This window comes from Pan paniscus, chromosome 9 (assembly GCF_029289425.2).
Source record: "Pan paniscus chromosome 9, NHGRI_mPanPan1-v2.0_pri, whole genome shotgun sequence".
NCBI lineage: Eukaryota > Metazoa > Chordata > Mammalia > Primates > Hominidae > Pan > Pan paniscus.
In genome coordinates, this window is record NC_073258.2 from 64,165,001 (window position 1) to 64,188,183 (window position 23,183).

The following is a 23,183-nucleotide window of genomic DNA, read 5'->3' on the forward strand; positions in this document are numbered from 1 at the left end:
TTGCATTGAATTTATAGGCCGGGTGTGGTGGCTCACGCCTGTAATCCCAGCACTTTGGGAGGCTGAGGCACGCAGATCACCTGAGGTCAGGAGTTTAAGACGAGCCTGGCAAACATGGCAAAACCCCGTCTCTACTAAAAATACAAAAATTAGCTGGGTGTGGTGGTGTGCACCTGTAATCCCAGCTACTCAGGAGGCTGAGGTAGGAGAATTGCTTGAACCCAGGAGGCTGAGGTAGGAGAATTGCTTGAACCCAGGAGGCAGAGGTTACAGTGAGCTGAGATCGTGCCACTGTACTCCAGACTGGGCAACAGAGCAAGACTCCATCTCAAAAAAGAAAAAAAAAAAAATTCGACCCTATCAGGTACTGTGCTCACTATCCGGGTGACAAAATCATTTGTACACCAAACCCCAGTGCCATGCAATTTACCTATATAGCAAACCTGCACATGAACCCCCAAACCTGAAATAAAAATTAGAAGAAAAAAATACTACCTCACACCCACTAGGAATGGCTATAATAAAAACATCAGATAGTAATGAGTGTTGGTCAGGATATAGAACCCTCATACATGCTGATTGTGGGTAGCCACTTTGGAAAACAGTCTGGCAGTTTCTCAAAAAGTTAAAGATACTGTTACCCAATGGACGCAGTAATTTCACTTCAATCTATACCTAAGAGAAATGAAAACATATGCCTATGCAAAAACGTGTACAGAAATGTTCATAGCAGCATTATTTATAATAGCTAAAAGGTATAAACAGCTCAGATGTTTATCAACTGATAAATGGATGAACAAAATTGGTATTTCCACATAATGGAATATTACTCAGTTATAAAATTGAATGAAGTACTGATACATGCTACAACATGAATGAACTTTGAAACATTATGCTAAAAGAGGCCAGTCATAAAAGACTACATAGTATATGATTCCATTTATATGAAATGTCCAAAAAAGACAAATCTATAGAGATAGAAAATGGGTTAGTGGGGCCAGGCACGGTGGCTCATGCCTGTAATCCCAGCACTTTGGGAGGCTGAGGTGGATGGATCACCTGAGGTCAGGAGTTCGAGACCAGCCTGGCCAACATGGTGAAACCCCGTCTCTACTAAAAATACAAAACTAGCCAGGTGTGGTGGCAGGTGCCTGTATCCCAGCTACTTGGGAGGCTGAGGCAGGAGAATCGCTTGAACCTGGGAGGCGGAGGTTGCAGTGAGCTCAGATCATGCCATTGCACTCCAGCCTGGGCGAAAAGAGTGAAACTCCATATCAAAAAAAAAAAAAAAAAAAAAAAAAAAAAAAAAAAAGGATTACTGATTGCTTAGGATTGGGTAGGGGATAGAGATGAATGTTTGGGGATTGAAAGCTAAAGGATACTGATTTTCTGTTTGAGGGGATGAAAGTGTTCTAAAATTTACCGTGGTGACAGTTGTACATATCTATGAGCATACTAAATACCATTCAATTGTATACTCAAAATGGATAACTTGTATGGTATGTGAATTACACATAAATAAAGCTGTTATGAAATAAAGTATTCACTGTTATTTGAAATTCAAAAATATTAAATTCATCAGCATAGACTTGTTCATAGATTTTTTGCATCTTTTTAATGACTCTAAGTCTTTAGTTCTGTTTTTTTATTCATAATATTTGCTTATGTCCTCTATCCTTCATTTTTTGATTATTGTTACCCAAGATTTGTCCATTTCATTGATATTATTAAAGACCAACTTTTTGTTTTGTTGAGCTTCTATATTGTATCTTAGTTTTCTATTTAATTTATTTATGGTATTATTGTTATTGTTGATGTTGTTGTTGTTTTACAACTAAGGTAACTGAGCATTTGGACCAAAAACTTTGGCTCCAGAGCCAGATTCTTAACCATTGCACCTTTTTTTGGTCTTAAAGTTTATTTGGACTACTATTAGTGTGGCTAATCAGCTTTCTTCTGGTTAATATTTGTCTGCTATATCTTTTTCCATCTCTCTACATTTAACATTTATATATACAAAACTTTAGATGAGTTTCTTGTAAATAGCATGAACTAGATTTTTTTTTTTTTTTTTTTTTTTTGAGACGGAGTCTCGCTGTGTTGCCTGGGCTGGAGTGCAGTGGCACGATCTCCGCTCACTGCAAGCTCCGCCTCCCGGGTTCACACCATTCTCCTGCCTCAGCCTCCCGAGTAGCTGGGACTACAGGAGCCTGCCATCATGCCTGGCTAATTTTTTTTTGTATGTTTTTAGTAGAGACGGGGTTTCACTGTGTTAGCCAGGATGGTCTTGATCTCCTGATCTCGTGATCCGCCCGCCTTGGCCTCCCAAAGTGTTGGGATTACAAGCATGAGCCACTGCGCCTGGCCGCATGAACTAGATTTAAAAAAAATGTTACCTGGAGTATCTTTGCCGTTGAATTGGTAAATTTAATTCATTTACATTTATTGCAGTGACTGAGATGTTTGGAGTTATTGATACCATCTTACCTTTTGTCTTTTATTTACCTTGATTTTCATGTTTTTGTCCTCTTTTCTTGCCTTAAAAAATAGTTGATTGACCTTTGTGCCCTTTCCAACTTGAAATCTGCTCTAGGGCCTGATTGTCCTATCCCAGGATCCCTCCCCAAAACCTCACTCACTATATTATTATAGGCATAGTTCTCTTGCATAGATGAAGATGCAGTTCGTAGATCCAGTAGCATAGTCTTTTCTTAACATGACCGTTGTAATGCAGAGGAATAACTGATATGGAAGGGAACACAGATGATGGCAAGGTGCTAGGAAAAGTTTGAAGGAATCTTGGGTCTTTTCCACCCTTCTAGGTAGCTGGCCTGGGGCAGATTTGGGTCTGGGTCTGGGGAAGAATTAGGACAGGAGCAGAGGTGCGGCAGATGCTTACTCAGGAGCACCATTGCACAAGCCAGAATATAGATCTCTGAAAGCAGCAAGGAGGCCATTTGGGTAGGCCTGCGGCCCAGAAATCTGGTGACCAAAAAGCCCAGCAAATAAAATAGTGGATTCACAGTTGCAAAGAATACTTGGATCAGGTAGATATTGATTTCCAAACTTTGCAGACTTATGACTGAACTGTAGGAGCTGAAGACTATTACAGACCTGGGGCAGGAGCTGAAGACTATTACAGACCTGGGGCAGGAGCTGAAGACTATTACAGACCTGGGGCAGGAGCAGAGAGGATGTACTCTGGGTAGGAGCCATGACACATCTACATAGCAATTGCAGCTGGCAAACTACTCTCACATCTCTTCTCTCCTTTAGACCTTACATTAGCCCTGTGCTGTGTGTGAGTGGAGTTTTTAATCTTTCAATTGCAGATAGGAAAATCTTCCCTTAATTCTATTTATTTGTTTCTTTATTGAGACCGTCTCACTCTGTTACCCAGGCTGGAGTGCAGTGGCACGATCTCGGCTCACTGCAACCTCCGCCTCCCGGGTTCAAGTGATTCTCTTGCCTCAGCCTTCTGAGTAGCTAGAATTACAGGTGTGTGCCACCGTGCCTGGCTGATTTTTGTATTTTTAGTAGAGACAGGGTTTCACCATGCTGGCCACGCTGGTCTCAAACTCCTGAGCTCAAGTGATCTGCCTCTCTTGGCCTCCCAAAATGCTGGAATTAGAGGCACGAGCCACGGCACCTGGCCAGAAATTAGATAACATTTAAAAATTATCTGGGAAAGGGCAGGTGCGGTGGCTAATGCCTGTAATCCCAGCACTTTGGGAGGCTGAGGCAGGTGGATTGCTTGAGGCCAGGAGTTCAAGACCAGCCTGGCCAACATGGCAAAACCCTGTCTCTACTAAAACTACAAAAAGAAAAATTAGCTGGGTATGGTGGAACATGCCTGTAATCCCAGCCATTCAGGAGGGTGAGACACAAGAATTACTTGAGTCCAGGAGGCAGAAGCCACAGTGAGCTGAAATTGCTTGATTGTACTCCAGCCTGGGTAACAGAGGGAGACTGTCCCCCCAAAAAAATTATCCGGGAAAAAATAATATTTTTTGCTTAGCAATAGGTCTCCCTTTTCCCCTCCTAATTCCCCGTCCTAAGAGATCAGCTTTTGGTGGATGCTTGCATTTATAAGTTGATTGTACTGGGAAGTTTTGTGTGTGTATGTGTGTGTGTGTGTGTGTCTGTCCCTCCCCACTGGATAGCTCAAGTAACAACTGATCTGATGAACTGATGAATTCTAAGAAGTAAAGATTTATTTAATGGCAGGAGTTTTGCTTTGCTGAGTGACGAATACAAGTTTACAGCTAGATATGAATTTTTAGGACAGTGGAGGAGACCTCAGAGATTAAATGGGAGAAGAGTCAGGAGAGGGAGGAAGCATGTACAGCTGTTAGCCAAGGAAGGATTTGAAGGAGAACAGAAATGCCTATTAAGTTTTTTATGCTGTGTGGTATGTGATATAAGCATCTCCTTTATCTCCCCATGGAGTCTTGGAAAAATCGACAATGTTTAGTGACACTTTGTGGGGAAGCTTTGCTCTGAGATGTGATGTGTTCTGTGTCCTGCCTCAGCCCTGGTGAAGGGCACAGTGAGAAGCTGTCCACAAGAAGACAATCATTTATGCGCCACACTATAATTAAGAATTAAACAGAACACTATTGGCACCAGAATAGACAGACAAATCAATGGGATGAAATAGTCCAGAAATAGTATGTGATAAGCGTGGTGTTTCACACCAGCCAGGAAAGGTGGGACTATTCATTAAGTTCATTTGGGACAATTTACCTTAGTTGTAAAACAACAACAACAATATCAACAATAACAATAATACCATAAATAAATTAAATGGAAAACTAAGATACAATATAGAAGCTCAACAAAACAAAAAGTTAGTCTTTAATAATATCAATGAAATGGACAAATCTTCGGTAACAATAATCAAAAAATGAAGGATAGAGGACATAAGCAAATATTATGAATAAAAAAGAAACAGAACTAAAGACTCAGAGTCATTAAAAAGATGCAGAAAAAATCTATGAACAAGTCTATGCTGATGAATTTAATATTTTTGAATTTCAAATAACAGTGAACACTTTATTTTGTAACAGCCTTATTTATATGTAATTCACATACCATACAAGCCATCCATTTCGAGTATACAATTGAATGATATTTAGTATTCTCATAGATATGTACAACCATCACCATGGTAAATTTTAGAACACTTTCATCCCCTCAAACAGAAAATCGGTATCCTTTAGCTTTCAATCCCCAAACATTCATCTCTATCCCCTACCCAATCCCAAGCAACCACTAATCCATTTTTTTTTTTGATATGGAGTTTCACTCTTTTTGCCCAGGCTGGAGAAAAAATAGAATTCTACTATAATTCTAATAGAATTTCTAATAGAAAAAAATAGAATTCTACTTCCTACCCTATGTTAAACTAAATTTCAGATGAAACTATGATACAACATGAAAGCTCAAACAAATACATTTGTGCTTGAAGAAAATCTAGGCGAATAGTTTTATACTTACGGGGAGAGGAAGGCCTTTCTAAATGTAACCCAAAACACAGAGGAAGAGGAAGAGGCAGCAAACAGCAGGGTAGCGTACAACTGCAGCACTGAGTGATGGGCTTGGCCTGTGGTCATGGCCTTCTGCAGATTGGCTTGGAGCACCTGCCTGGGTAGATGGAGCTCAGGGCCTGGGTTTCCCCAGGGGCCCTTTACCTCAGTCCCTGCCCTGGGAAGCATGATGTGCTGGATTCTAGGGTGAAGGTGGGGGCAGGCAGAGCCCTGGAGGGGTGTCACACAGGTCTCAGGGTTCTCACCGCCATACTCAGCTTGGTGTCTACTTCCTGCTTTTTACTGATCTGGGCCACTGTCTGTGGGGCCGTCAGGGGGAGGTCCAGCCTTCCACCGAGGGAGTGCTAGCGGGCAGATTGGATGACAAACCTGTGGATGGGGATGGCAGCAGGGCAGGCATGACTTCAGCCTGGGTTGGCAGAGTGTGGCTGCTTGAGGAGGGCACAGATGAGCAGGAAAGCACCTTGGAGGGATGGAAAAAATTCTGGGGTGGGAATTGGGAGTCCTGGGTTCCTTTTTTTTTTTTTTTGACAGGGTCTTCCTCTGTTGCTCAGGCTGGAGTGCAGTGCCGTGATCTTGGCTCACTGCAACCTCTGACTCCCAGGCTTAAGCCATCCTCCCACCTCAGCCTCCCAAGTAGCTGGGACTACAGGTGCGAGCCACGACGTCCAGCTAATTTTTTTTGTGTGTGTTTTTAGTAGAGACAGGGTTTTGTCATGTTGGCCAGGCTGGTCTGGAACTCCTGAGCTCAAGTGATCCATCTGCCTCAGCCTCCCAAATTGCTGGGATTACAGACATGAGCCACCACACCTGGCCAGGAGTCCTGGGTTCTAATCCAAGGATTGCCACTGTCTTCTTGGGAGACCTCAGGCAGGCTTGGCCAGGCATGATGGGCACCCACACAAGGCCTGGGGAAAATAATCTGTCTCTCCTGGTGGGGAGGAGGATCTTACATTGGGATTAGCACATAAGGAGCGACTTCCTCCCCTGCTTCACAATCTTTCTTATTATTTCCTGGTGAGAATTATTCAAGTTACTATTTTCTTTCTTTTCTTTTCTTTCCTTTCTTTCTTCTTTTCTTTTCTTTTTTTTTTCCAGGGTCTGACTCTGTTGCCCAGGCTAGAGTGCAGTGGTGCGATCTCAGCTCACCATAACCTCTGCCTCCTAGGCTCAAGTGATCCTCCACTTCAACCTCCTGAGTAGCTGGGACCATAGCTCACTTACAACTGGATTATTTAAGTGATCCACCCACCTTGGCCTCCCAAAGTGTTAGGATTATAGGCATGAGCCACTGAGCCTGGCCAAGTTATTTTACAGTATGGAAAAGATGGCTTTTGGGGTGCCTGCTCAGTGTATTCTCCTATTCTGAGCACTAACCCCTCATCCTCCTCGGGCCTCCTGAAGTCTTATTTTACCTCCTGAGCCTGTCTCTTCCCAACACAACTGAGGACACCTGACCCCAGGGCTAGACTGAGCTAACGAGAGTCTATATTATGAATTTGGAAATATGGGCCAGGCGCGGTGGCTCACTCCTGTAATCCCAGCACTTTGGGAGGTCAAGGCAGGAGGATCATCTAAGATCAGGAGTTTGAGACCAGCCTGGCCAACATGATGAAACACCGTCTCTACTAAAAATACAAAAATTAGCCAGACATGGTGGTGGGCACCTGTAATCCCAGCTACTTGGGAGGCTGAGACAGGAGAATCGCTTGAACCCAGGAGGTGGAGGTTGCAGTGAGCCAAGATCGTGCCACTGCACTCTAACCTGGGAGACAAAGCAAGAGTCCGTGTCAAAAAAAAAAAAAAAAAAGGAAATATGGCTCAGAGAAGTGGGATTTGTAAGGACACCCAACGTTGGAGTGGGACCCAAAGTTTGGGCCAATGTGAAAGTAGAGTTGAGAAAACAGGAGAGAGGGAGGAGGAGGAAGAGGAGGTCGTGGTGAGAGGGGAGGGTAAAATGAAGTAATCCAGTTAGAGAGAAGTCAGGACCAGGATTCAGTCAGTGCCAGAGGGTAGATGGAGAGTCAAGTTGAGTGGTCTTAGTCCTTCACAAGGCTGGGCTCAAATTCCTGACCCTGTGTTCTGTGAAATACTCTTGCATCCTTCCATTAACTTTTCATTTTTGCATAAGCATATTTGAGAGTTATGGTTATCTGTAACCCTGAATAAACAACAATTGGCACTAAACCAATAACGTAAATTTTCTTGTTCTTTTTTTTTTTTTTTTTTTTGAGACAGCTTGCTCTGTTGCCCAGATTGGAGTGCCGTGGCATGATCTCAGCTCACTGCAACCTCCGCCTCCCGGGTTCAAGCGATTCTCCTGCCTCAGCCTCCTGAGTAGCTGGGACTACAGGTGCACGCCACCATGCCTGGCGAATATTTGTATTTTTAGTAGAGACGGGGTTTCACCATGTTGGCTAGGCTGGTCTTGAAGTCCTGATGTCAAGTGATCCACCCATCTCAGCCTCCTAAAGTGCTGGGATCACAGGCGTGAGCCACCGCACCCAGTCTGTTGTTCTTTCTTAAAGTAGATTTTATTTTTTAGAGCAGTTTCAGGTTCACAGCAAAATTGGGTGGAAGTTACAGAGATTTCTAATATATTCCCTGTCCCTACATACACACACTCCTCCACTATCAACACCCCTACCAGAGTGGTATTTGTTACAACTGATGAATACATTGAACTCTAAGTCCAGAGTTTACATTAGGGTTCACTCCTGGTGTTGTACATTATATATATATATATATGTATGTGTATATATATATATATATATATATTTTTTTTTTTTTACACAAGGTCTTGCTGGAGTGCAGTGGCACAGTCTTGGCTCACTGCAACCTCTGCCTCCCAGGCTCAAGCAATTCTCCTGCTTCAGCCTCCCGAGCAGCTGGGACTACAGGTGCGTGCCACCACGCCCGGCTAATTTTTGTATTTTTAGTAGAGATGGGATTTCACCTTGTTGACCAGGCTGGTCTCGAACTCCTGACCTCGTGATCCACCCGCTTTGGCCTCCCAAAGTGCTGGGATTACAGGCGTGAGCCACTGCACCCCGCCCATTTTACATGTTTTGACAAATGTATAATGACATGTATCCACCATCACAGTATCATACAGTAGTTTCACTGCCCTACAAAATCCTCTGTGCTCTATTTGTCTCTTTGTCCCCTCTGAACTCTGGTGATCACTGACCCTTTTACTGTCTCCATAGTTTTGCCTTTTTCAGTTGGGCCTGGTGTAGGGGCTCACATTTGTAATCCTAGCACTTTGGGAGGCTGAGGTGGGAGGATGGCTTCACTCCAAGAGTTTGAGACCAGCCTGGGCAGCATAGTGAGATCGCATCTCTACAAAAAGTGAAAAAAAAATTAGCCAGGTGTGGTGGTGCATGCTTGTAGTGCTAGCTACTTGGGAAGCTGAGGCAGGAAGATCATTTGAGCCTGGGAGTTTGAGGTTACGGTGAGCTATTATCGTCCTACTGCATGCCAGCCTAGGGGAGAGAGTGAGACCCTGTCTCAAAACAAACAACTCCTGCCCCCCTGAAAACAACAAAAAAGCAAAATGTCATATACTTGGACCCATGCAGGCTATAGCCTTTTCAGATTGGCTTTTTTCACTTGGTGATGTACATTTAAGTTTCCCTCAAGATTTTTCATGGCTTGATAGCTCATTTCTTTTTTTTTTCTTTTCTTTTCTTTTTTTTTTTTTTGAGACGGAGTTTTGCTTTTGTTGCCCAGGCTGGAGTAAAATGGTGTGATCTCGACACACCGCAACCTTCACCTCCCGGGTTCAAGCGATTCTCCTGTCTCAGCTTCCTGAGTAGCTGGGATTACAGGCATGCACCACTACACCTGGCTAATTTTGTACTTTTAGTAGAGACAGGGTTTCTCCAAGTTGGTCAGGCTGGTCTTGAACTCCCGACCTCAGGTGATCTGCCCACCTAGGCCTCCCAAAGTGCTGGGATTACAGGCGTGAGCCACCACACCCGGCCCCCATTTCTTTTTATTGATGAATAATTTTGTTGTTCTTTTAAATTAAGATAAGAAAAAATTCTTGATTTGAAAGTACTTCCTTTGTAACTGGAGTAAAACAGCTCCATACCCTGTAGAAAATCCATAGTGCTGAAGGAGGTACCATTAAAATTAAGTTAAAATGACAAATAGTTGTGGCATTTTCTTTAAAATTAAGAACTCATTTTTGTATTAAATATATGGATTTTTGAATGGATTTTTAAACTGTCATTTCTTTTGTTAACAGAAAAAAGGAAAAGGGACTGGAATGACCAGAATGATTAGGGCATGGCTCTAAAATGTGTTAATATATATCCAAATGAATTCATCCTTCAAGCATAGTTACTTGATAATGTTGATTTTGTCGGCAAGAAATCCTTATTTGTGAATGTAATTATTACTGTGGTATTTTTAGTATCTTGTGGATGCAAATATCACATGATGTAAAATTTGAGATACTGGCATTTGAACACCTTCTCCAAACAGGAATGGCCTTTTCCCCTACTTTATTCTCATAACTGCTATTTTGAGATGGAGTTTCACTCTTGTTGCCCAGGCTGGAGTGCAATGGCGTGGTCTTGGCTCACTGCAACCTCTATCTCCTTGGTTCAAGTGATTCTCCTGCCTCAGCCTCCCAAGTAGCTGGGATTACAGGTGCTTGCCACCATGCCTGGCTAATTTTTGTATTTTTAGTAGAGACGGAGTTTTGCCATGTTGGCCAGGCTGATCTCAAACTCCTGACCTCAGGTGATCCAGCCACTTCGGCCTCCCAAAGTGTTGGGATTATAGGGGTGAGCCACCATGCCCGGCCACATAACTTTTATTTGAAAGAGATTCTGGGGTAATATCAAAGAAAACTGGGAGTTGATTTGACAGCACTTTAATAGAAATACATGAATGGAGTATGGCTGTGGAGATGCCTGTGGGACACGTCATGGTGAGTGGGATGAGGACAGCCTGGACAGGAGCTGAGGAATGAGAAGATAAGAAGCAAGAGAGTGTAGGAAAGAGGCAAGAAGTCAGAGGAGTGCAAAGAAAAATCTATATGCAGTTTAACAATGAAATTCTACATGTAGTCCAGATTAACAATTGACTGATGCATAAAAAATACTTAGCAAGAATCTCTCAGCCTCTGGTTTGCTCTAAGGTGCTTCTCATCTGCAAAAGCAATAGTTGCATGGGGGCTTGTACCACCTTTGGGTTATTATGGTTTTCACCATTTGAGTTCTCTTCATGTACACCTGAAACCCCTGAGGATCTCATATTTCTGTGTATTCCTGGGCCTCAAGTATAGAGAATTACTTTATCGCTAACAGGAACCAAAACCTAAGAAGAGACAGTGGTGGATTTGAGGGAGACTGAGAATTACTGCCCAGGGCAGCCCTGCACTGCTAACTTGATAAAGGCAGTGATCAGTGACAGATGCTATGAGACTGGCCTCAGAGGAAAGAAAAGGAGGAAAAGAGAAAACAAATGACAGTGGAACCAGGAAGCAGAGAGGTGAAATGGTGCTTGTTATCCATCTGCAATGCGGGAGTGAACAGGAGACTTAGGCTGGGTCATTCATAATAACTCACGCCCCCTGCCCTACAGTCATTGGACTAATGTGTAGGCATATGACTCAGGCCAGCCAATCAGTGTTTCAAAGTTGGAGGTGGGAGATATTTCAAAGTTGGAGGTGGGAGATAGAAACATTTATTTTCTCTCTCTGGTTTCGAGGTTACTAGGGGTGAGCCCAGAATGGTAAGTGGCCACTGTGTGAAGGATCCCGTGCACAACAGACATGCCCAGCATGGAAAGACAAGCAAAGATGAGAGTGCACAAGAATTCTGATGACATGACCCTGGTTCCCAGTGTCCCTAGAGCCAGCTCCACCTCTATCATCCACCTTTGCTTTGGTAATGGGAGCCTTTACACAACCCCTTTATGCTCAAATTAGCTAGAATTGAATTACAGCCACTTGCAAACAAGAGTCCTAATGAATATAGGTTCAGATAGATGTCGCTAGTTATTGCCCAGTGTATTAGTCTGTTCTCACACTGCTAATAAAGACATACTTGAGACTGGGTAATTTATAAAGAAAAAGAGGTTTAATGGACTCACAGCTTCACATGGCTGGGGAGGCCTCACAATCATGGTGGAAGGTGAAGAAGGAGCAAAGCCATATCTTACGTGGCAGCAGGCAGCCTGGGCAACATAGTGAGACCCTATCTCTATTTAAAAAAAATTTAATTAGCTTGTGCAGGGGAACTCCCATTTATAAAACCATCAGATCTCGTGAGACTTATTCACTACCATAAGAAAAAGTATGGGCGGGGGGAACTGCCCCATGATTCAATTATCTCCACCTGGCCCTGCCCTTGCCACATGGGGATTATTACAATTCAAGGTGAGATTTAAGTGGGGACACAGCCAAACCATATCACCCAGGGTATTTAATTCAAAATAAAATAACAGGAGGGGTCAGGCAGGGTTTTGTTGTTGCTGCTGCTGTTGTTTTGAGATAGGATATCTCTGTCACCCAGGTTGGAATGCAGTGGCACGATCATAGCTTGTTACTGTAGGTAGCTAGCCAGGCATGAGTGGGGCAGGAGAGGGGTCCCCCCACCCTACCAGCAATGTCAGGCGACCATCAGGTGATGATCAGGCAGTTGTCACACTGCCTCTCTAAAGTAATAATTGGTTGCAGTTATCCCCAGGGAAAGGCAGTTTCACAAAAGATTAAAAACACCTGTAACTGGTGATTGGCAGCTTCTCAACAAGATCTCAGGAGTTGGGCGAGTGAGTTCAAGCGTGCGCATTAAGAGGCAAAATGGCGGAGTTTAACTGGTATATAAACTTCTGGGGGCATTCCACTGGAAAAGGGATGCAAGACGCCAGAAGTAGGCCAGCATATAAGACCCCAAGTCCCATGTCAAATGGGACACTTGACCTCCAAGGTGTCTGCTTGGTCCTCTTCCAAGTGTATTTTATTTTCTTTTCATTCCTGCTCTAAGGCTTTAAAAAAAAACTTTCACTCCTGCTGTAAAACTTGCCTCGGTCTCTTCTGCCTTGTGTCCCTCAGTCGAATTCTTCTGAGGAGGCAAGAACTGACGTTGCTGTAGTAACAAGCTCACTGCAGCCCTGGACTTCTGGGTTCAAGCAATCCTCCTACTTCAGCCTCTCTAGTAACTAGGACTACAGGCATGAACCACCACTCTCAGCTAATTAATTTTTTTTTTTTTCAATAGAGATAGAGTCTCACTATGTTGCTCAGGCTGGTCTCAAACTCCTGGGCTCAAGCGATCCTCCCACCTCAACCTCCCGGAGTGCTGGGATTATGTAAGTAAGCCATTACACCTGGCTAGCCTTTTTATTAAAACCCATGGCCTGCATGTATATTTATTAATTTTTTGCTTTGCATTCAGAGTGCTGAAGTATCCCTTTGGGAGACTGGGTTCTTCAGGAGTTCCTCCTGAGGGGCATCCTGGGGCTTGTCTATCTCTGGTGACCTACCTGTATTGTGCTTACCAGTTATAGCCACATTGCCTTGGGGCAGGGGTGTCTTCATTGCAATGAAATGATAAAATGTCTTTTTTTTTTTTTTGGTTGAGATGGAGTCTTGCTATAGTTGCCCAGGCTGGAGTGCAACGGTGCGATCTTGGCTCACTGCAACCTCTGCCTCCCAGGTTCAAGTGATTCTCCTGCCTCAGCCTCCCGAGTAGCTGGGATTACAGGCACACACCGCCACACCAGGCTAATTTTTTGTATTTTAGTAGAGACAGGGTTTCACCATGTTGCCCAGGCTGGTCTCGAACTCCTGAGCCCAGGCAGTTCACCCGCCTTGGCCTCCCAAAGTGCTAGGATTATAGGTGTGAGCCACTGTGCCCAGCCTGAATGTCTTGTTCTTAAGTAACCCCTGTTGGCTTATGAGCCATTTCATTTGCTTAACAATCCAGCTTCACCTTAGGTTATACATGCAAGCTAACCATCCTCCTAATGAGATGTTCTCCTGATGCAGCCATAGGCTTTGACATTATTGGCCCAAGGAAGAGGCATCTTGGCTGTGCTCATAAAATAGGCCTTTTAGTGCCCCATGCCCATATGTGGTAGTGGATGATGGTCCCATCCACAGTGCCTATTGAGATAACCTGATGGTAAGGAGATTACTACCGAGTCCCCATTTAGAAGGAAATCCAAGATGCTCACTCACCCAGGTTCTCTGGACAGCAAGGAATCTAGGCTTTTGGATGGAACTGCCTGCTGTTTTGAACAGAAGAGCAACAGGTAGGTTGATAGTTCCTGGAGTATTGTTGGCCTTGGAACACAGAGAGTAGAGTTTAAGAAGCGAAATAGGGAAGCTGAATTGGGAGGATAACATACAAGTTAAGGTGGGTGGACAAGGATATCTAAGAACTTGGGTTGAGGCTAGCAAATAATGAAGAAAGTGTCCATAACTATGCATGGAGGGGATTGCATATGATGCCTACATGCATCAGAGGAAGACTAGCCATATTGGTTACCTTCTGCTTCTGTGTCTTGGGTCTTTCTAGTAGGAATATTGCTTAACTACTTTTACCAGTTTCAGAGAGTTGCTGCATGAGGCAGGTTTGGTGGGGCTATGCCTGACTGCAGCCCTTCTCAGGGAATCTTTTCTTTCTTCTTTTTTTTTTTTTGAGACGGAGTCTCGCTCTTTCTTCCAGGCTGGAGTGCAGTGGCGCGATCTCGGCTCACTGCAAGCTCGGCCTCCTGGGTTCACACCATTCTCCTGCCTCAGCCTCCCAAGTAGCTGGGACTACAGGCGCCTGCCACCACACCCGGCTAATTTTTTGTATTTTTAGTAGAGACGGGGTTTCACCGTGTTAGCCAGGATGGTCTTAATCTCCTGACCTCGTGATCCGCCCGCCTCGGCCTCCGAAAGTGCTGGGATTACAGGCGTGAGCCACCGCGCCCAGCCTCTTTCTTCTTTTTTTTGAGACGAAGTTTCGCTCTTGTTGCCTAGGCTCTAGTGCAATGGTGCGATCTCGGCTCACTGCAACCTCCGCCTCCTGGGTTCAAGTGATTCTCCTGCTTCTGCCTCCCGAGTAGCTGGGATTACAGGCATGCGCCACCACGCCTGGCTAATTTTATATTTTTAGTAGAGATGGGGTTTCTCCATGTTGGTCAGGCTGGTCTCGAACTCGCGATCTCAGGTGATCCGCCTGCCTTGGCCTCTCAAAGTGCTGGGATTACAGGTGTGACCCACCGCACCCAACCAAGGGCATCTTTTCTTTGCATAGCTGTGACTAATGGACAATGGGCCGGCAAAATCTCACTGCACTCCCCGTTGGCACACTGATAAGGTGAAGTGTGGACACCTGACTTAAGTGGGGAGGGGGAGGCGCATCAATATGAGGCACTAAGCCAATCAGAGCCTGTTCTAGGAATGTGAATTAAGATACAGAGAAATGTTCTGGTTGCTGATGGGCTCTAAATCTGAGAAATAATGAATCAGAGCTGGGACTGGTAGTCATCCCTTAAGAAGAGCACACAGATGAAATGGATTTAAGTAGGAGAGAGGAATGGAGTCAGTGTACAGAGATGCCTCTCGTGCTCCATTTCCTGGTTTCAGTTTCCATGAGGCCTGAACACACTTTGTTTCCTGTTCTTGAATTCCCTGTAATCTCTGTATCCTTGCAGTCATGCCCTCTTTTCCCAAGAGCTGATTCGACGGGGTTTCTCTTCTTTATGACCAAAAGACCATTGACTAGAACAGATATTAAGAACATGATCAGTGTGACAGCTACTAAGTACAGAATGCAGCCTGATGAACCACTCAGCAGGCCAGGGTGACTACAATTGCACGTGTGTGTGTGTGTGTGTGTATGTTTACGGGGAGGGGCATTAAATCACTAGAGATGAAAGGACCCTCCCCCCGCCAACCCCACCCCATAACCATCTTCTCTTTCCCGTCTTAGTTCCTTGGCTGCTCTCCATCTCCTGGCCCCAGCTGCTAAGATCTATTTCTAGATGAAGTCAGCAAACTGTTTCTGTTTCTAAGACTCTGAGTCCAGAATTCCCTGCTCAGGAATGTCCCCTTTGCCCTCACCACCTGCACTCCTCCTCTCTCCCTTTCTCTGTATCACCTCTTCACCTTATGGGATTGTTTTATCCCTCAGGGTTTTTTGACATTTTGAGAAAATGAAGTAGACCATTCAATTCCTGTAGCAGTGTCTCTCTCTGGTGGGGGCTGGGAGGCAGGGAGCAGCTCTATGCAAGGACTCCATGTCTTCTCTGCCAGGAAGCTCCCTAGCTCCATTCTGGGTAAAACTTTTCGAAGCTCCAGGGTCTTCCCAAATTCAGACAAACTTGGGTCAAGGTTGCACAGTCTGCGTCTGTAGGTGGGATGGTAAGATGAGGGCACAGGGGTTGGAAGGGGGCAGAGGGCCCAGCTATCCTCATTTCAGTCACAGTGGTCATTGGGAAAGTGCTGTTGTCATAAATCCAGCCATTGGTGCAGAGCTCTGCGGCCCCATGTTGTTGGCATCTGTGTCATTAGGAAAAGGTGGTCCCCACTGGGAGGAGGTGAAGTGGAGGCAGGACTGAGGCCACACCTGCCAGTCTTGGAGCAGCCAAGCCTCCAGCCACCTGTCCTTGCTGAGGTTGGCGTTGGCAGGTGGGGGCAGCAGGGGTTGGGTGGGGAGAGGCAGTGGCAGTGAAGTTTTGCAGAGTGGTGTGCAAACACAGGAGGAGCACTGGGAGGACCACCAGGGTGACTTGGATCTGCTGGAAGTAGCTGACACCCCCCATTTTCTGCATGAGGTCATTGAAGGCCATGGAACTAGGCCTGGTCAAGTGGCTGGGGGCTGGGTCTGCAAATCAAGCAACCCGTTTCCTTTCTTCCAGTGGAGGAGGAGGAGAGGGGAGGAGAGGGGCTGCCTTTGTCTCCTGCACTTATCAGTTCCTGGGTCTGCTGTAGCCCTAGGCCTCCTAATGGCCAGCAGTAGTTTGTTTTTGTTTGTTTGTTTTGTTTTTTGTTTTGTTTTTTTTTTGAGATGGAGTTTCACTCTTGTCACGCAGGCTGGAGTGCAATGGCATGATCTTGGCTCACTGCAACCTCCGCCTCCTGGGTTCAAGTGATTCTCCTGTCTCAGCCTCCCAAGTAGCTGGGATTTACAGGTGCCTGCCACCATGCCTGGCTAATTTTTGTATTCTTAGTAGAGACGGGGTTTCACCACGTTGGCCAGGCTGGTCTCGAAATCCTGACCTCAGGTGATCCGCCTGGCTCGGCCTCCCAAAGTGCTGGGATGACAGGCGTGAGCCACCGTGCCTGGCCCAGTAGTTTTTATAACTTCTTTTAAAGCACCAAGTTAAACTGACTCAAGAGTCAGACATTTAATTATAAGACTCATCAGGTCAATGGTTTGTTCCAGGAGGTCAAATGGGCAAGTAAAGTTGGATTTGGCAGAGGAAAGTACCTTCCTGTGAAGGAGGGACATGTTTGAGTCTCTTCACTACACTGGAACAGGTGGGGAGGAAGGGAAAGCACCAAGTGTGAAGGGGGGCCCAAGCTGGTGTGAGCATGAAGCCTGAGCTGAGCTCTCCTTTCTCAGGGCCAGGTCCTACCTCACTCTGAGCCAGACTGAACTGGGGAGACTCTGAAGAGCCCATGCAGAAATGCCGTGGTACGTGGGCTTTGGCATCCCTTAACCTGTGAGCATCACCTCTGCTGAATCCCGGAGCCTGGGCCTTCGGCCCTAGACGAGGGCCAGGACACAGCTCAACCTTCACTTGAAGGAGGAATTCTTTGTTAGAAGTTTGTGTCAGCAGGGTCTCTTTTCTCATTATAATATCCTCTGTAGTTCATCAGCAGGGTCTCTTTTCTCATTATAATATCCTCTGTAGTTCACCCCCAATTTTTTTCCCCTTTCCAGAATTGTACCAGTGTATGTGACGTGATAAACAGCCATCAGGTGCTTTAACATTCTTCAAGGGTCTGGGCATACTGGGGTCTGCACCATGCACAGGGCCCAGGCGAATCCAGGTGTTCTGACATCTTGGCCCCTGTTATGGACTGAATTGCGTCCCCCTCATTCATATGTTGAAGCCCTAACCCCCAGTGTGACTATATTTGGAAACAGGACCTTTAAGGAGGTAATGAAGGTTAAATGAGGTCATGGGGTGGGGCCCTAATCCAGTGTGACTGGTGTCCTTACAAGAGGAGAGAGAGACAGCAGGGTGGGACGCACGTGCCCAGAGGAAGGGCCATGTGAGGACATGGTGGGAAGGCGGCCATCTGCAAGCCAAAGAGAGGCCTCAGGAGAAACCAAACCTGATGACAGCTTGATTGTGGACTTCTAGCCTCCAGAGCTGTGAGAAAATAAATTTCTGTTGTTTAAGCCACCCAGCCTGTGGTATTTTGTTATGGCAGCCCAAGGCTGTCACTTATATCTGTAATGTAACACAATTCTAGCCAAGAAATGTGGCAGGAAGCCCATTGTGGGGGAGGTGGCTTTTGGGAAAGGTCTTCAAAAGAGATGTCTTGCTCTTCCAAACAGATATGTGAGGAGTAACTTCCTTTTCTGCCTTTGGATGCTGTGTGAGGGGGTGATGCCTGTAGCCACTGCAGCCCTCTTGCTGTCATGAGGGGAGTTGTTGACCTGCTGAGGAGAGGGTTGAAAAGAACCTGGATCCATGATGATGTCAGGTGCCTGAATCATGGAAGCCAGCAAATCTGCCATCTGCTTTTTTTCTTTTTGGAGCGGGGGCTTAAGCCAGTTAGTTTTGTGTCACTTACATCTGAAAGAGTCCTGGCTAATACTTCCATCATAAGAGCCATAACCTGGGCTGGGCGCGGTGGCTCACGCCTGTAATCCCAGCACTTTGGGAGGCCGAGGTGGGTGGATCACGAGGTCAGGAGTTCGAGACCAGCCTGGCCAACATAGTGAAACCCTGTCTCTACTAAAAATACAAAAAATTAGCCGGGCGTGGTGGCGGGCACCTGTAATCCCAGCTACTTGGAAGGCTGAGGCAGGAGAATCGCTTGAACTCAGGAGGCAGAGGTTGCAGTGAGCTGAGATGGCGCCACTGCACTCCAACCTGGGCAACAGTGGAGACTCCCTCTCAAAAAAAAAAAAAAAAAAAAAAAAAAAGTCCGGCGCAATGGCTCACGCCTGTAATCCCAGCATTTTGGGAGGCCGAGGTGGGTGGATCACCTGAGGTCGGGAGTTTGAGACCAGCCTGACCAACATGGAGAAACCTCGTCTCTACTAAAAATACAAAATTAGCCAGGCGTGGTGGCCCATGCCTATAATCCCAACTACTTGGGAGGCTGAGGCAGGAGAACTGCTTGAACCTGGGAGGTGGAGGTTGTGGTGAGCTGAGATCGCGCCATTGCACTCCAGCCTGGGCAACTAGAGCGAAACTCCGTCTCAAAGAAAAAAAAAAAAAAAAAAAAAAGAGCCATAACCCAGAAGCACAGGGAAACTGAAGCCAGGGAAGCCTCTTAGGCTGAGTGATAGAATGGCTGTATTAGTCAGGGTTGTTGGGTGTAAACAACAAAAACAGACTGTGGCTAATGTAAGCTGTAGAAAAATCACTGGAAGGATAATGGGCTGCTCATGGAATTGATGAGAATCTGGCTCAGAAATGGGCAGGAGCTGAGGGAGGCCAGGAAACAGTTTGGCTAGGATGCCACTGGAGTATTCCCTGGAGATTTCCACTCCTCCCTGGACTCTCACAGTCATTGCTATTGTGTGTCATTTCCCAAATGTTCCTGCAGCTTTGTGTTCTATCGCAAGAGTCAAGGCCCTAGGTGGGAGTACTGATTAGTTGAACATGGTTCATGCACCTGAATAAAACTTTATTAGGGTTTAGTATATGCAATAAAATGCATCAATTTTGGGAGTACATTTTTACAAGCTCTGACAATTTTTTTTTTTTTAAAGACAGAGTCTCGTTGTGTTGCCCAGGCTGGAGTGCATTGGTGCCATCTCAGCTCACTGCAACGTCCGCCTCCTGGGTTCAAGAGATACTCATGCTTCAGCCTCCTGAGTAGCTGGTACTACAGGTGTGAACTACGACGCCCGGCTAATTTTTGTATTTTTAGTAGAGACGGGGTTTCACCATGTTGGCCAGGCTGGTCTCAAGCTCCTGACCTCAGGTGATTCACCTGCCTCGGCCTCCCAAAGTGCTGTGATTACAGGCAGCTCTGATAAATTTTTATACCATGTAACCACTATATAGAACATTTTCATCTCCTGCCTCTCCCACCCCAGCAATTCCCTAGTACTGTATCCTAGCCAATTCTCATCTTCTATCCTAGGCAATGGATTTGTCTTTTCTGGAGTTTCAAATGAATGATATCATACAGTATATCCTCTTTTGTGTCTGGCTTCTTTTGCTCAGCAAAATGTTTTTGAGATTCATCCACCTTGTAGTGTGCCAGTAGTTCATTCCTTTTTTTTTTTTTTTGAGATGCAGTCTCACTCTGTTGCCAGGCTGGAGTGTAGTGGCGTGATCTCCACTCACTGCAACCTCCACCTCCCGGGTTCAAGAGATTCTCCTGCCTCAGCCTCCCGAGTAGCTGAGACTACAGGTGTGCGCCACCACGCCCAGCTAATTTTTGTATTTTTAGTAGAGACGGGGTTTCACCATGTTGGCCAGGATGGTCTCGATCTCTTGACCTCATGATCCGCCCACCTCGGCCTCCCAAAGTGCTGGGATTACAGTTGTGAGCCACCGCGCCTGGCCCCATTCCTTTTTAATACTGAATAGTATTCCATTATATGTATAACCACAGTTTGCTTATTCATTCACCTGTTGATGAACATTTGTGTTGTTTCCAGTTTTTGGCTATTATAAAGAAAGCTGCCATGAACATTTGTGTATAGTGAGGGGACATGTACTTTCATATCTCTTGGGTAAATACCTAGAAGTGGAATTACTAGGTCATATATTTAACTTTATCAGAAACTGTCAAATTGTTTTCCAAAGTGTTTCCAAATTTTACATTTCTACCAGCAATGGATGAGAGTTCCAGTTATTCCACATTCTTGCCGACATCTTGATATGTCCAGTCTTTTCATTTTAGCCATTTATATGAATATGAAGGGACATCTCATTGTGGTCTAACTTGCATTTTCCTGATGACTAATGATGTTGAGCGTTTTTTCATGTGCTTATTGGCTATTCATATATCTACCGTGGTGAAGTGTATGTGTAATTTTTTTTTTGCCTATGTTTGAATTGGGGTGTTTGACTTCTTTTTATTGAGTTGTAGGAGTACTTTTTATATTCTGCAGATTTGTTTGCATAGCTCTCTCCTCTCCTGAGAAATCTAGCTGCCTTGGCCATCCTGAACTTCTCTTTTATTCTCCTCAGCTCAGTGAGGTTGCTGGCTCTGTTTGGATTCCACATCTCCACACTGCAGTCCAGAAGTTGCTCCCAGGAAGAAAGCCTGGGTGATAAAAGTTGGTGCAAAAGTAATTGCAGGTTTTGCAATTAAAGGTAATGACAAAAACCACAATTACTTTTGCATCAACCTAATAGTAGGCCTTAAATAATCTGTTTCCCTTCTCACAGAAATTACAGTCCTGCGCTGCCTGTTGTCCAATGTCTGAACATTGTTATTTTTCACATTTCCTTCAGTTTTCTAGGTTTTTTTTTTTTTTTTTTTTTTTTTTTTTGAGATGGAGTCTCACTCTGTTGCCAGGCTGGAGTGCAGTGGCACGATCCCGGCTCACTGCAACCTCCGCCCCCTGGGTTCAAGCGATTCTCCTTGCCTCAGCCTCCCAAGTAGCTGGGATTACAGGCGCCTGCCACCACACCCAGCTAATTTTTTTATTTTTATTTTTTATTTTTAGTAGAGATGGGGTTTCACTGTGTTGGCCAGGCTGGTCTCGAACTCCTGACCACATGATCCGCCTGCCTTGGCCTCCTAAAGTGCTGGGATTACAGGCATGAGCCACCATGCCCGGCCCAGTTTTCTAGTTTTTTTTTTTTTTTTACAATGGGAGAGTTGTTTTGGAAGTTTATTTCCTGATGACTGGAACTTTTCCTTTTCCATTCTGAATGCATTTAAAACAACAGTGTTCCTTGTATAATTGAAAGTGTCTTTCTTCCTCTCTAAAGGGGGATGCTGGGTAGCGAGTAGAGGGAGAAACTTCCATTCTTCTGGCTTCTTGTTTCCTTATGGAATAAGGAGTGGGTTATTTGATTGGTGAATCTGGGAGAAGGAATAGAGCATGTATAGCTACTTTCTTCTTCTTTTCTTTTGGGCCCTTTTTACCTTCAGAGAGCATGTGCTTTTTATTGTTTTTGGCCACATGGTAAGGTATTTGACAGCTGTGTCTCAATTGGTTCCATACGTGGTGCAGAAGAGATGCATTTTTTTCTTTTTTTGAGACAGGGTCTCACTCTATCACCCAGGCTGGAGTGCAGTGGCACGATCACAACTCACTGAAGCCTTGACCTCCTGAGCTCAAGCCATCCTGCCACCTCATCCTCCACGTAGCTGTGTTACTGGAAAGGGGTCCTGATCCAGACTCCAAAAGAGCGTTCTTGGACCTTACATAAGAAAGAATTTCAGGTGAGTTCATAGGATAAAGTGAAAGCAATTTTATTAGAGAAATAAGCAAACAAAAGAATGGCTACTCCACAGGCAGAGCAGCCCTGAGGGCTACTGGTTGGCTATTTTTACGGTTATTTCTTGATTATATGCTAAACAAGGGGTGGATTACTCATGAGTTTTCTAGGAAAGGGGCAGGCAATTCCCAGAACTGAGGGTTCCTCCCCTTTTTAGACTATATAGGGTACCGTCTGGATGTTGCCATGGCATTTGTAAACTGTGATGGTGCTGGTGGGAGTGTCTTTCAGCGTCCTAATGCATTATAGTTAGTTAGCATATAATGGACAGTGAGGATGACCAGAGGTCACTTTCATTGCCATCTTGGCTTTGGTGGGTTTTGGTGGGCTTCTTTACTGCATCCTATTTTATCAGCAGGGTCTTTATGACCTGTATCTTGTGCTACCAATCCTGCCGAACTTCTATCTCATCCTGTGATTAAGAATGCCTAACCTTCTGGGAATGCGACCCAGTAGGTCTCAGCCTTATTTGACCTAGCCCCTATTAAAGATGGAGTTGCTCTGGTTTGAATGCCTCTGACAGCTGGAACCAAGTTAAGGATTTCTGAGTGATGTCTTCTTCTTTAGTTATGTTGCAATGCCGTCGTTATGCTATGCATAGAAATAAGAAAATATTGTCTTTAATGTCTTCAATCATTTCTGTTTATGGAAATGTATTTGGCAAGAAGTCATGAGACTACAATAATATCTCAGTTGTTAGGATTCTGCTTCCAACCAAGATGGAGGAACAGGGATTAGTAAATAGTAAATGCTCTCCTGCCTTTAACTAATAAAAAAACCTGACAAATTAGGTTTGTATGATAACTGTTTTTAGACATTGGACAATAAGCAGTTCAGAACAGTTGTTCCTGAGAGAGGCAAGCAAACAGAATGAGCCTTATGAACCAGTTACTTCCTGGAGAAAATTTGCAGGCTGCAGAACAGGGAGAGGGGATCTACTTAGAGCCCAGAAGTCTCCCTGGGTTGAGGAAACAAAGTTGGGAGTCTGGGGAGACCCAGGTGGCAAGAGTTCACAGGGCAGAGGAC

At 45.1% G+C, this 23,183-nt stretch overlaps 1 long non-coding RNA gene across 1 annotated transcript in view; it reads left to right on the plus strand.

Moving 5' to 3' along the window:
* Positions 1 to 22,877, plus strand: part of LOC129393374 (uncharacterized) — a 35,852-nt gene extending 12,975 nt beyond the window's left edge. The window contains exons 4-5 of the long non-coding RNA XR_010113431.1: positions 12,785 to 12,875; positions 21,922 to 22,877. This is a non-coding gene — a long non-coding RNA (uncharacterized LOC129393374). The remainder of the gene's footprint in view (positions 1 to 12,784; positions 12,876 to 21,921) is intronic.
* The last annotated feature ends 306 nt before the right edge of the window (positions 22,878 to 23,183 follow it).